The sequence below is a fragment of the Felis catus genome, chromosome B4 (genome assembly GCF_018350175.1).
Source record: "Felis catus isolate Fca126 chromosome B4, F.catus_Fca126_mat1.0, whole genome shotgun sequence".
NCBI classification, from domain to species: Eukaryota; Metazoa; Chordata; class Mammalia; order Carnivora; family Felidae; genus Felis; species Felis catus.
In genome coordinates this window covers 91,859,605-91,873,649 of record NC_058374.1, presented here as the reverse complement: position 1 = coordinate 91,873,649, position 14,045 = coordinate 91,859,605, and the positions used below count along the sequence as shown (strand labels likewise).

Here is a 14,045-nt window from a genome sequence, read left to right as displayed (position 1 = left end):
CTATTTTGAAATGGCACACATTTATTTGTTTATGTTTCTTGATTGGTGGATTCATTTTACCAAAGCACTGCATTTCAGAAAGCTTAGTAGTTTGTTTGTTTTTTGTTTGTTTTTAATTGACTCATTTGGCTACAGGAACCTTTGGTTGGTATTTAAAACAGTTTCCTATAGGGGCGCCTGGGTGGCGCAGTCGGTTAAGCGTCCGACTTCAGCCAGGTCATGATCTCGCGGTCCGGGAGTTCGAGCCCCAAGTCAGGCTCTGGGCTGATGGCTCGGAGCCTGGAGCCTGTTTCCAATTCTGTGTCTCCCTCTCTCTCTGCCTCTCCCCCGTTCAAGCTCTGTCTTTCTCTGTCCCAAAAAATAAATAAACGTTGAAAAAAAATTTAAAAAAAATAGTTTCCTATAGTCTCACTTCTTTTTCAAGTTGTGGTGACTAGTTTAATTTAAATTTCTCTTCTTTTCCTTCCTCTAAGTGCTTTGCCGTATTATTCATCTTACCTTCTTAACCTTTTTCTCTCAAAGCCATTTCTTAGACCCCAGTTCTTGCTGTCACTTTCAGGCACACTTGTCTCGTTTGCTGTCAAAGAACTTACGAGTTGTTGTTGTTGTTGTTTTTTTTTTTTAAAAAGCTCTTTATCTAATTTGGATTAAATTATGTTCTTGGCTGTCTGCTTCTATTATTGAACTTTAATTGGTTCACTCATTAGTTTATGCATTTATTCACTCATTTCTCCCCCACCTACATACTGAACACTCAATATGTATTAAGCAGTGGGTATATACCAGGAGGGGGTGGGGATTCTGAGCCAGGTAATTTCTACTTGATATTAACTTCAGTTACAACTTTCGTGAAGACTTTAAAACCATTAGCTTGAAAAGGTTTTAGAATGTCTGTAGCTTTAAAGAATCATTTATTCACTCTATGAAATGTATTTAGCACCTGTGACATACTAGCTTCTTACTCCATGCCCACTTTTAGAACTGACCAATCATTGTTTTTTTTTTTTTTTTTTTTTTTTTAGACTCTGACCAACCGTTAGAAGCTTTAGAACTGGTCCTATCTCTTATCCTTGCTGGCTGATTTTGATGCTTGATATACTTTTTAGGAAGGAAACTTTAAAGACCCTTGTGTAATTTAAGTGGTATGTTTAAATAAACCATGAACAACATGTGCTTACCTACACTAAATCTCATTCATTCATTCATCCATTCAGCAAGTGCTTATTATTTGCCTGTATTGCCGAGCACTGTTCTTGGCCCAGAGTTAGAGCAGTGTACATGAAGGTAAAGGTTCCAACTCTCATGGAAGTCATATTCTAGAAGAGAAGAAACAGGTAACATACAAATAAGCACATTATCCAACAGTAATTTCTGGCAGTGGTAAGTGACAGGGAGATATGAAGAGATAAGGTGACTGTGAGGCTATATTATTAGGGGGGCGTCTGGAAAGGTCTCAACAGAAGGAAGCAAAATTTAAATTGAAACCTGAATAATACAATAAGATCCATCCATGCAAAGATTTGGGGACAGTACATTTGGTGCAGAGTGAACAGGAAGGGCAAAGACTCTGAGCTTGATAAGGACAAGAAGAAGGTCATTGTGGGAAGTCAAACGAGAAGAAGCAAAAGAGGTGAGCAGAGACCAGCTCAGCTTGGGCTTTAAAGGTCCTGATAAGGATTGTGAAACATATAGACCTCATTTCAGAGTTAAAAGCAGGGAAACGATGTTACCCGATGTATGTTCCATATGATCATTCTGGTTGTTGTATGGGAAATAGAACGAGAGTAGAAACAGGGTGCTTAGTTAGAAGATTGGCTTTGGGGGTAGCAGTGGAGCATGGAAAAGTGGGTAGGTTAGGGGTTTATTTCAAAGGTATAGCCAATAAATTGGGTGTGGGTAATCGAAAGGAAAGGAATCAAGGTTTGTTTTGAGTAATGGTGAGGATAATACTGTGTACTGAGCTGGGAACTCTGGGGGGAGGTTTGAGGACTGTGCTGGAGTGTCTGACCTGGCTATCTTGGAGAGGCCTGTTATGTATTTTACCAGGAAGCTGGATGTGGGTATGTGAATCTGGAGCTCCCAGGGGCATTAGTATACGGGTGAGAAGAGAAACAGATAGCATTCTTTCCTTTAAATACATAGTTCCAATTATACATTGGACTAAACTGCTTCTCTATGTTTTTATTTAAATATTTATCTATGTTTGAGAGAAAAAGAGCAGGGAAGAGGCAGAGAGAGAGAGAGAGAGAGAGAGAGAGAGAGAGAGAGAGACCCAAGCAGGCTCTGCACAATCAGCACAGAGCCCAACGTGGGGCTCTATCTCTTGACTGTGAGATCATGACCTCCGCTGAAACCGTCAGATGTTTAACCGACTGAACTACCCAGGTGCCCCACTATCTCTCTGTGTTTATTTAGCCTTCTATCATCAAAATATCAATGAAATATTTACAAAGCATTATGTGCTATTTACCTGTGTAATGTATAGTATGCTCACATGTCAGATAAGTACATGAAAAAATATAATATAGGCAGATATTGGATATTAGGCACATTTGTAAAACTAATGTGGATAGGTTGTTTTAATGTTTATTTTTTACAGACAGAGAGAGAGCATGAGTGAGGGAGGGGCAGAGAGAGAGGGAGACAGAAGCCTGATGTGGGGCTCAAACCCATGAACCACGAGATCATGACTCGAGCCGAAGTCAGACACTTAACTGACTGAGCCAGCCACCCAGGCACCCCCCCCCCCATATGGATATTTTGAAAGACTTAGCAATAAACTCCATACTTCATGTCATTCGTCTTGAAAAAAATAATCCATTAGTTTAGATTCTTTTTTTCAGGTATATTTAATCATGGTACAAAAACAGAATAATAAAGGTTAAAAGTTGACCAACTGAGGATAACTCTCCAAATTCCAGTCTTTCCCATTAACATTTTTCATTTTGTTCATGTTACAATTAGTCATGAGATTAAATTTCTGGACGAAGTGATTCGTTAGAATTAATGAAACTTGAATTAGGTAGACCAGATTGCCTTTCTTTGGTTTGTCCTTTGGGCTAAATGGGTTATTGAGTTATTCTCCCATAACCCAGGATTCTGGAAACATCCAATTTCAAAAACCTCTACCCAGGGGTTAAAAACAAATAACATAGAGAAAGGCAGAAATGGGGTTTTCAATGTCCAAAGAAAGTAAGGAGTTTTTCCCCCTTAAGAGTTAAGGACAAGCCTAATTTAGATTTTCTAACAAGTAGTCATTACTGATCCTCAGACTAAACAGAATCTTTTACATCCTGGTCTCAGTTTCCGGAGGATCCAGCTAGAATCCTCTTCCTAGGTCCATTAGTGTATCAAGTTGCACATTTTTAGAACAATAGGAACAGTGATCAGTGCCAGTCATGTTCTGGGACTATTTCCTAGATATTTCCTAGGTAGTCACTAGTCTCTTTTTGAGGCTCCCCCAGTGTGTATTTGGACCTACTCAGTACCTGGGGCTGGGTGCTCGAGTGGTTGCAATTAGAATTGAAAGAAGCCTCAGCAATTGTATAATGCTTTATTCTTTCATCCATTCATTCCATCTTTAAACATGTAACATCTACTGTGTTCAGTACTGTGCCAGAGACCAAAGACCTTAAAATCAGTAAGATATGGCTCTTATTCTATGCACTTCCCAGTCTAGTCAGATAGACAGCTAAAAAAACACCAGACCTTTGTAATCCGGCGTGAACTGTACCAGACAAGTATGAGTGGTACCTTAACCAGCATATACGAATGCAGCTGCGTTATGAGCCACTCCTGAAATCTGGTGCTTTGCAGCAACAGTCATTTCTATTCTCGCACCCACTGTTCTGCAGGGAGTTTCCGTTTGGGCTAATCAAGGCAGGCCTCACGCTAGAAGCCCCGCTTCGGGCTGCGAGACATGTGGGCTTGGCTATAGGCGGTTGGTTTAGGTCTGCTCCATGTATCTCCTTCAGGGACCTCTCCACTTAAAGTGTGGTGTGGTCTTTTGGACCATCGTAGCCTCATCTTGTGTCTTCCGTGTCTTCTCTCACGTTCCTGTCTTCTCCGTGACCTGTTAGCCTAGTGGGACAGGACGCAGCTATATTTCCATTATGTGATAGCTCTCCTCGTCCTAGCAATCTTACGCAGATCTTGTCTCTTCAGCCATCATTCAATCAATTATTCACTCGTGCGTTTATTCACTCTTCAGTCCATCTTTCCGCCCATCAGATATTGAGTGCGTAGCATGCCATCCCAGCCAAGGCTACAAAGGTGACAAGGAACCACCACCACATTCAGGCAGTGGTCTCAAAATGTTTTGCCTTCAGGGAATTTGAAAAGCAAAGGCATTCCGAAAAGCAAAGGCATTCCCCTCACAGATTTTTAACTTCACGTCTGAAGTTTTTCATCATACTTTTAATCATTTATATATTTGCCACATATATCATTTCTAGCATAGTATACATTTTAAATAAATCTATTAGATCACTCATTTGAATGTATACAGAGCACCTAGACCGCAAGTTTTTATAATCGTCACTTTAAAAATCCTGCTAAAGAATAACTCTTGAGAGGCAGCTTAGCATCGATGATTAGGAGCATAAACTCTAAACTGCCTGGTTCGTTACAGGAGGTCAGATGTATTTTAAATTATATACATGCAGGTTATATCATCTATGGATTGCATTTCAGACCAGTAAAGGTGCCGCTCTTCACAGTGTTGATTATTGCCAAGTTACTTAACTGTTTCGTATCTCTTTTCTTCATCTACAAATGAAGATGAATGATAGTACCAACTTCATAGGATTGCTGTCAAGATTAAATGAGTACACAAAGCTCTTGAAGACAGAGGCATAGCAAGAAATATTTCACTTTGCTGTCATTATTGTTATCGTAGGTCCACTAACTGAAAAGAGCCTGGTAGGAAAAAATGGCAAAGAGAGTTAAAAGTCCTAAGTATATGAAGTGTGTATTTATCGTTTTCCCTGAAATAAAACAAAGACAGTACAGCAAATAAAACTATGCATACCATTTACATATCTCAAATTAGTGATAATGGCTACTGCACATGAACTAACTAGATGTTTGAGTCAAGGGGCACTGTGATGGGGAGAAGAGTTATTATTGTAAAGGAGGCAGAAGCAAAGTACCATGAGTGTGCCTGGGAAAAGTCCGTTCTGCTCCAGAGTAGAGCCAGGATGTGTCAATTGGAGATCGCACTAGGGCTGGGTCTTGTGGGATTGCTAGTGTAAATGTGGTGAGAACCTAGGCTTTGCGTGTTGGTGGAGAGAGGGGAATACAGAGACTGAGAACGATCTCTGAAATCTTTTCTAATATCAGTATTTTGTGAATCTGATTTCTTAAAAATGCCATTAGATTTTATCTGTTTTGTTAACTAAGGTATCTTGGCATTGTTATCATATGAATGCAAAATAACCAAAAAAAAAAAAAAAAAGATTTATTGAACACTACTCTCTGCCAGGGACAATGGATACCTGTCTCTGTATGGATATGTTTACTTACAGGTAGTGTGCCTGGGGAGAATTTAGAAAGGAATACTTTTAATTGAAAGCATTGTACTTCGGGCTCTGATGAGCCCAGTTTGGACCCTGGGCTATTGTTCTACTTTTTTTTGTTTTGTTTTTTTTTTTAACAATGAAAACAAGTGTTTTTATTACTTAAATAAAAGTAAGAATTGGAGCATTTGTTGATTGCAGGGCTTTGGTGACTCTTTCTAAAACGACTTAATTCTAGTATACCAACAGCGTTTTCCTTCTAGTAGGTCGAGGTGACGTTACTGGCAGAACAATGATTTAAAATGCCTTGGACTTGGTGTGAAGCACTTACGTTTAATCTGAAGCATTTATTTTGGGACTTAGTTTCCCTTAGATTTTGTGCAAATTCATGAAAAGCAAGAAGATAGAAAATATGAGCATTATATAATTCAAATTCTTGGGATATTACCTGTTTTTGACTATCAACTTCTCAAAGAGCTGAGTAATACCATTGGTCTTCACCCTACAAAGTATCTAAAACAAGGAGAACAAAGAGGGGTGAGGAGGTATGAAAGTACAGGAGGAAGAATTGCAGGGATAAGGGAGCATTTGCTTGGTTAATTTAGCTCTGGGGTCATCAGCTGGAACAGCCCCAAATGCCCCTATTAGACATTTATAGGGCCATTATGGATTACCACAACGCTAGGTAAGGCGGAAGGGAAAGGGGGCCTGCCAGCATATGGTAGAAGGGGGCCTGGGCTGCTAGAAATACTGAGATGAGGGAGAAACTCTTACAAAGCTGAAAATTTCTCTTGCGTTTGTACAGCTTTTGAATATCTACATGAATAAATATTCCTGTAAGTGAGCACTTATTTATAATGATTTGAGCCTAGAAGCTAATACTGTTATACACGGAAGCATAGAGTATTTTTTAATGGACTCCATTTTTTAGTGCAGTTTTAGGTTCACAGCAAAAATTGAGCAGAAGGTACAAAGATTTCCCACATAGCCTCTACCCCTACACATGAGAGGCTCTTCCATTATCGATGTCTCCCGCCAGAGTGGTACATTTGTTACAACCCATGAACCTACAGTAATACATCACTATCAGAATCCTTAGTTTACATTAGGGTTCACTTTTGCTGTTCTGCATTCCATGAGTTTGGACAAATGTGTAGTTGACACGTATCCATTATAGTATCATACAGAGTGGTTTTACTGCCCTAAAAACCCGATGTGCTCTCTCTCTCATCTTTCACTCCTCCCTAACTCCTTGTCAACCATTGGTCTTTTTACTGGCTCCATAGTTTTGCATTTTCCAGAATGGCATAGTTGGAATCATACAGTATGTGTCCTCTTCATATTGGCTTCTTCACTTAATAACATGAATTTAATTTTTCTGTGTCTTTTCAGGCTTGATATCTCACTTCTCTTTAGTGATAAATAATACTCCGTTATCTGGATGGACCACAGCTTACCAATTATCAATTCACATTCTGAAGGATATGTTGGTTGCTTCCAAATTTTGGCAGTTACCAATAAAGCTACCATAAATATCCAAATGCAGGCTTTTGTGTGGACATAAGTTTTCAACAACTTTGAAGAGTGTGATTGATTAATTATATGGTAATAGTATGTTTCATTTTGTGACAAATTGCCCAGCTGTCCTCCAAAGCGGCTGTACCATTTTGTATTCCCACCAGCAATGAATGAAAGTTCCTGTTGTCATTGCTCTGGATTTTGGCCATTCTTACAGGTGTGTAGTGTTATCTCATTGTTGCTTTAGTTTACATTTCCCTGATGACATATGATGTGGAACGTCTTTTTGTATGCTTGTCCGCCGCCTGTGTATCTTCTTTGATGAAGTATCTGTTCAAGTCTGTGGCCCATTTTTTAATCAGGTAGTTTATTTTCTTATTGTTGAATTTTAGGAGGTTTTTTTTTTTTGGATAATAGTTATCTATCAGGTGGATGTTTGTAAATATTCTCTCAAATCTGTCTTCATTCTCTTGACATGAAATATTTTTCACAGTTTTACTATACAGCAAACATACTAATTTTTACTGTGGTGTCCACCTTTGACTCTACTCTTTTATTTTCAGTATATTGTATGGAATGACTTCTGATCATCTCCTAAATTTAAAATTGTTCATTAGAACTAGGTGCAAGAAGGAAGGAAACCATGAACAAAATGAAAAGCAGCCTACTGAATGGGAGAAGACATTTGCAAGTGATATAACCAATAAGGGGTTAGTATTCAAATATATGAAGAAGTTACATAACACACACACACACACACACACACACACACACACACACACAGCCCAATTAAAAATGGACAAAGAATATGAATAGACATTTTTCCAAAGACGTACAGATGTCCCGCAGACACATGAAAAAAATGCTTAATGGCACTAGTCAGGGAAATACACATCAAGACCGCAATGAAATATCACCTTACACCTGTCAGAATGGCTAGAATCACAAAGGCGAGAAGTAGCAAATTGCTGGTGAGAATGTGGGGGTAAAGGAGCCCTTGTGCACTGTTGGTGGGAATGTTGCAACTACTGTGGGATACAGTATGGACATTTCTCATAAAATTAACAATAGAATTACCATGTGATCCAATAATTCCACTACTGGGTATTTACCCAAAGAAAGCAAAAACAGTAATTGAAAAAGATTTATGCACCCCTGTGTTTACCGTAGCATTACCATTCCGAGATATGGAAGTAACCCATGTGTCCATGAGTAGGTAAATGAATAAAGAAGATGTGGTGAGGTGTGCACACACACACACACACACACACACACACACACACACACACACATTATTCAGTCATAACAAAGGATGAGGTTTGTTTTTTAAATTTTATTTTAATTCCAGTGTAGTTAGCATATAGAGTTTTATATTCAATTCCAGTGTTTCACAGTTTCATAGTGATTCAACAATTCCATAGATGACTCAGACAAGATGAGATCTTGACATTTGCAACAACATGGATGGACCCAGAAGGTATTGTGGTGAGTAAAGAAGTCAGACAGAGAAAGACAAATACCAGATTATTTCATTTATATGTGAAGTCTGAAAAAAACAAAATAAATAAAAAGCAGAAACAGACTCAAATACAGAGACCAAACTGATGGTTGCCAGAAGGTGGGGGGGGGGGGGTTGGGGGGAAGAATGAAATAGGTGAAGGAGACAAAAAGGTACAAACCTCCAGTTACAAAACAAGACACAGGAATATAATGTGCAGCACAGAATATAAGTAATAGTACGTAACAACTTTGTATGGCAACAGATGGTCACTACACTTGCGGTGAGCATAGCATAATTTATAAACTTGTGGAATCACTATGTTGTACACCAGAAACTAATGTAACATTGTGTGTCAAGTATACTTCAATTTAAAAAAAAAAAAAAAGAAGAAGAAGAAGAAGTAGGTCCAAGGATCTAACTATATCTGGTGTGGTTGTATCCTCAGATTTATTCATTTGAATACATATTATTAAACATATATTTAAATATATGATGATGTTGGGGCACCTGGGTGGCTCAGTCATTTGAGGGTCTGCCTCTTGCTTTTGGCTCAGGTCATGATCTCGCGGTTTCACGGGTTTGAGTCCCCTCATCAGGCTCTGTGCCGCCAGCACAGGGGGATTCTCTCTCTTCCCCTCCGTCTGCCCCTCCCCCACTCACACTGTCTCTTTCTCAAAAAGTAAATAAACTTTAAAAATAAATATATATGATGATGTTATTATATGTTTAAATGATGTATGCTTGCATCACATGATATGTGAATTTCACTTAGACTAGTCAAGGGGGATATTATCAATCATTTGCTACAACACAGTGGCGTTGGGTCTGATAGGGTCTGATTAAGAATATGAGCGGGCACGGGGCGCCTGGGTGGCGCAGTCGGTTAAGCGTCCGACTTCAGCCAGGTCACGATCTCACGGTCCGTGAGTTCGAGCCCCGCGTCAGGCTCTGGGCTGATGGCTCGGAGCCTGGAGCCTGTTTCCGATTCTGTGTCTCCCTCTCTCTCTGCCCCTCCCCCGTTCATGCTCTGTCTCTCTCTGTCCCAAAAATAAAATAAAAAACGTTGGAAAAAAAAAAAAAGAATATGAGCGGGCATTTCCGGGTGCCAGAGTGTTTTTCCTATGGTCACAGGGAGACTGCCATAGTTGTTGGCATTGTCTGCAAACACCACGATATCTAAAAAGGCCAGACTGATTTAATGTCCCAAAGATTTCCTTGAGACCAGACCAGATTTTCCATTGTGCAAGTCAGAAAATACTGTAACCAGTACTCAATCTATTTTTTTTCAATATATGAAATTTATTGTCAAATTGGTTTCCATACAACACCCAGTGCTCATCCCAAAAAGTGCCCTCCTCAATACCCATCACCCACCCTCCCCTCCCTCCCACCCCCTACCAACCCTCAGTTTGTTCTCAGTTTTTAAGAGTCTCTTATGCTTTGGCTCTCTCCCACTCTAACCTCTTTTTTTTTTTCTTTTTTTTTTCCTTCCCCTCCCCCATGGGTTTCTGTTAAGTTTCTCAAGATCCACATAAGAGTGATAACATATGGTATCTGTCTTTCTCTGTATGGCTTATTTCACTTAGCATCACACTCTCCAGTTCCATCCACGTTGCTACAAAGGGCCATATTTTGTTCTTTCTCATTGCTATGTAGTACTCCATTGTAACCAGTACTCAATCTAAATAAACACAGAAATGTACTGCTTCATCAGTGATCTAGGGAAGGTAGTAAATGGAAGATTTAATCTCAATCATTGGCCTATTCCTCCTTTCCTAAAAAGGGATGGAGAATCTAATTCAGAAGAGTATGGAAGCCATGCAGTTGCTGTCCAGGCAATTGCCTGAAAAAGAATTAGCTTTTTCCCCCCATGACATATATTTGCTATTGTTGGTTGAAATACATTTTGTTGAATAACAAAATGTTTTATCTTCTCTTGTGCTTTATCTTCTCTTGTGAACAGTTTTTTCTAAGAATTTTAATTTTATGGTTTAGTGGACATTTCGCTCAACTAACAGCAATTGGTAATAACAGTCTACTTTCTTTACGTGAAAATATTGGGGAGCTGCAATGTAAAGAAATTAGCATTTTGGAGCTGGCTAGTGAGGATTGTACCTCAAACAAGCTTCGTAAGCAGAAATGCCTATAGGGGCCAGGTGGTAACTGAATGAGAGAATTGGGCCCAGGGGAGGAGACTGTGGCCAGGTGGAAAGCACACATTTATTAATGGATGACAGCCACCATTCAGCTCTAATCAATAGTCGCCATGTTGGAACTGGGCCTAGAGTTGCCAGATCATTTGAGTTTTCAAGAAGAAAAAATAAAATGGCTGATTTATTTGTGCAATTCTTGACTTTTAGATATTGGCCACGTCGAAAATAAACAAAAACATAAACAAAAAATAAACAAAAACATATACCTATGTGAGCCAAACAAAACCATTTGTGGGAGATATTTATTCTGTGCACTACCATTTTCAATTTTTAAACTATCCCATCTGTTTAAACTATGGAGTGCAGCAGTTGGTGAATAGCACCTCTTACCAGCACCTCTTACTGTGCTATGGAGCGAGTGGGTGTAATTCTCCACGGAAATAGTCGTACACCTAACTGAATGGACTTGAACTTCACCCCACTAATTTGTCACTTGTGGTAGGGTGTGAACTTACTGTTTCATAACAAGTCCTTAATAGATTTCAGGCTGGTCCTCCATTGCTAACCATGGAGAAGTTAGGATAGAAGATTAGAAAAATTCAGAGGTTGGACCCAGGAAGCTTGAGGAAAGTATCCTGTGCACCTGCACCATCCCTCCCGTGGTCCATTGCTAAATTCTTCCATTCTTTGTGATCCAAGTACACCTCCTTTAAATAGCAGATCCCCTATTCCTGCTTCCTCAGCATCTATGATTATTTTAATAGGGCTGTTATTTCCTCTGCCATAACCCTCCAAGTGTATGGCTAAACTATAAACTTTTCCTACGACCACCAAACCTCAGCTTTGATACACATTTTATTACTGTAATCAGATGCCAAAATGCTAACCTCGCAAATAAAGTCCTCTGAAACTATGAAAATAATAGAAAGGTACATAAGCCTAAGTTCTCTTTGGTATGTAGGTAATTTTACTTTGCATTGGTTCTTGGTCAAAAATGATTGCTTACCACTGCTTGAGAAAATCTGTCTCTTTAAATCATTTTATTTATTTATTTATTTATTTATTTATTTATTTATTTATTTAGAGAGAAAGAGCGTGAGCAGGGGAGGGGCAGAGAGGGGGAGAGAGAGAATCCCAAGCAGGCTCCACACTGTCTGCACAGAGCCTAACGTGGGGCTTGATCCCAGAAACTATGAGATCATGACCTGAGCTGAAATCAAGAGTCGGACACTTAACTGACTGAGCCACCCAGATGCCCCAAAAGTCTGTCTTCATAAATACTAAAATTAAAAATCAGTAAACTGTACGGGAGTGTTTTAAGTTAGTCTATGCAAAAAGGATCTTCTAGGGGCGCCTGGGTGGCACAGTCGGTTAAGCGTCCGACTTCAGCCAGGTCACGATCTCGCGGTCCGGGAGTTCGAGCCCCGCGTCAGGCTCTGGGCTGATGGCTCGGAGCCTGGAGCCTGCTTCCGATTCTGTGTCTCCCTCTCTCTCTGCCCCTCCCCCGTTCATGCTCTGTCTCTCTCTGTCCCAAAAATAAATAAACGTTGAAAAAAAAAAAGGATCTTCTATTAAAATATCATCTGCCCTATAACGTCAGTCCCTTTAGATTCAACTAGGAGCTTATAACTACAAAACTTAAATAATGTGGACTCCACCAACTTCGGAGTTATAATAGTTCAGGAATAGTTGGGTAAAATTTGTTGCCTGAATAATCTCTGAGGGACAAGTGTACTCAACGAAGTAGTCCCATATAAATCAGGACATCTGTTTGGCCCAATTAAAAATGAAAATCAACAACTATGTGGTGCCTGGGTGGTTCAGTCGGTTTAGCATCTGCCTTTGGCTCAGGTCTTGATCTCAAGGTTTCTTGAATCTGAGCCCCACCTCTGGCTCTCTGCTTCAGAGAGCCCTCTCTCTGTCCCCCTCTCTCAGCGCCCCCCCCCAACTCATGCTTCCCTCTGTCTCTCAAATATAAATTAGTAAAAACTTAAAAACATTTGAAAGCCAACAACTATTTTCAATAGCAAACTGACACAGAAAACAATGAATCACTGAATGCAAATAATTCTTAGATAGACAAGATAATCTCTGAATTTGTATGAAAAAAATACATAGCACTAAGTAGTACTTGGCAGTGTGACTTTTGTGACCTTGGCCAAACCACTAAAACATATTTGAACCTTCTCTCCTCACTCATGGGGGTATTACCTCATTATAAATGTTGTTAGGAGGATTAAATGAACAGATTGTGTGTAATTATTATCATTGGTTTAGTGACCTCTTCAAGGTCTGGACTCTAGATATTCAAATTTCTAGTTCATTGTTTTTTTTTTTTTTTTAATTGTTCTAGTTTATTTTGGTTGAGGGATTCAGAATAATAAAGAAAGGAATTGGAACCTAAGGACAAGTGATTTTTTTGTTTAAAGATGTTCATAAAACATTTTATGGTATCTTTTTGTCAGCATCATTAAGTTTGTGTTTCTCTTCACAAACTGATTCATAAAAGCATAAAAAGTGGGAAGACTCTAGGAACAGGGAAAATTCATGTAACCATTGAATCTCACTTTACACATTTTAGAGCTGAAATGTTATTGGTTGATGAATGTTTACCTCTGTGAGTAAATGTCTCCCCACTCCATCCTTAGCAATTAATATCTGCAAATAGAGAACTATTTAAATCTAGAGGAGAGACACATTCCCTTGAATCTAACAACAGATAATGCAGAGTGCAATCACCTTCCTCTAGGATGGTCCTACAAACTGGTATTACATAGATACTGAATTATATACAGCAAAAAAGCTTTTAAAAAATTACATTTCTGGTAATACGGAGCTGCAGAATATTCTTAGTTTCATAGGTGATATGCTGACATGTTTATTAATTCTATTGTAAACAAATTGAATTTTTCCTGGTGTTGAACATTCACATTCATTTGGAGACCCGAAGAAAAAAGCTAGAGAGAAAAAGATCACCCATGATTAATGCTGACCTGTCTAGACTTTAGAGTACCTCTTTAGTCTAGTCTGAAGTGTTTCTGATTGTCGTACTCAAAAAAAGGAAAAAGGTTGTGATTTTAGAGACAAAGAATGAACAGGGTGTGGGCATTTTTCAAAACTTCCCCACCTCTCTCCAAGAAAAACTAAATTTTTCACCAAGAAAACTAAATTTTATTTGCTATTTAGTCCCTTTCTTTTCATGTGTGTTTTTTTAAAAAGTGTAACAACTTAAATTTATATTTGAGTTCAGTGGGATTGTTTGTGTTTCTTTTCCCAAAAAACCATGCAGTTTCTTTTATTTGCCAATTATGGTATGCTGTTACTAAGCCTATGAGAAGTCTCTCTGTGAAGTGCATT

General features: G+C 39.0%; 1 protein-coding gene across 11 annotated transcripts in view; it reads left to right on the top strand.

Annotated features, from left to right (window-relative positions):
• The window catches only part of GRIP1 (glutamate receptor interacting protein 1), a 695,200-nt gene that overhangs the window by 266,980 nt on the left and 414,175 nt on the right, over window positions 1-14,045 (top strand). The gene's annotated exons all lie outside the window — the stretch shown is intronic.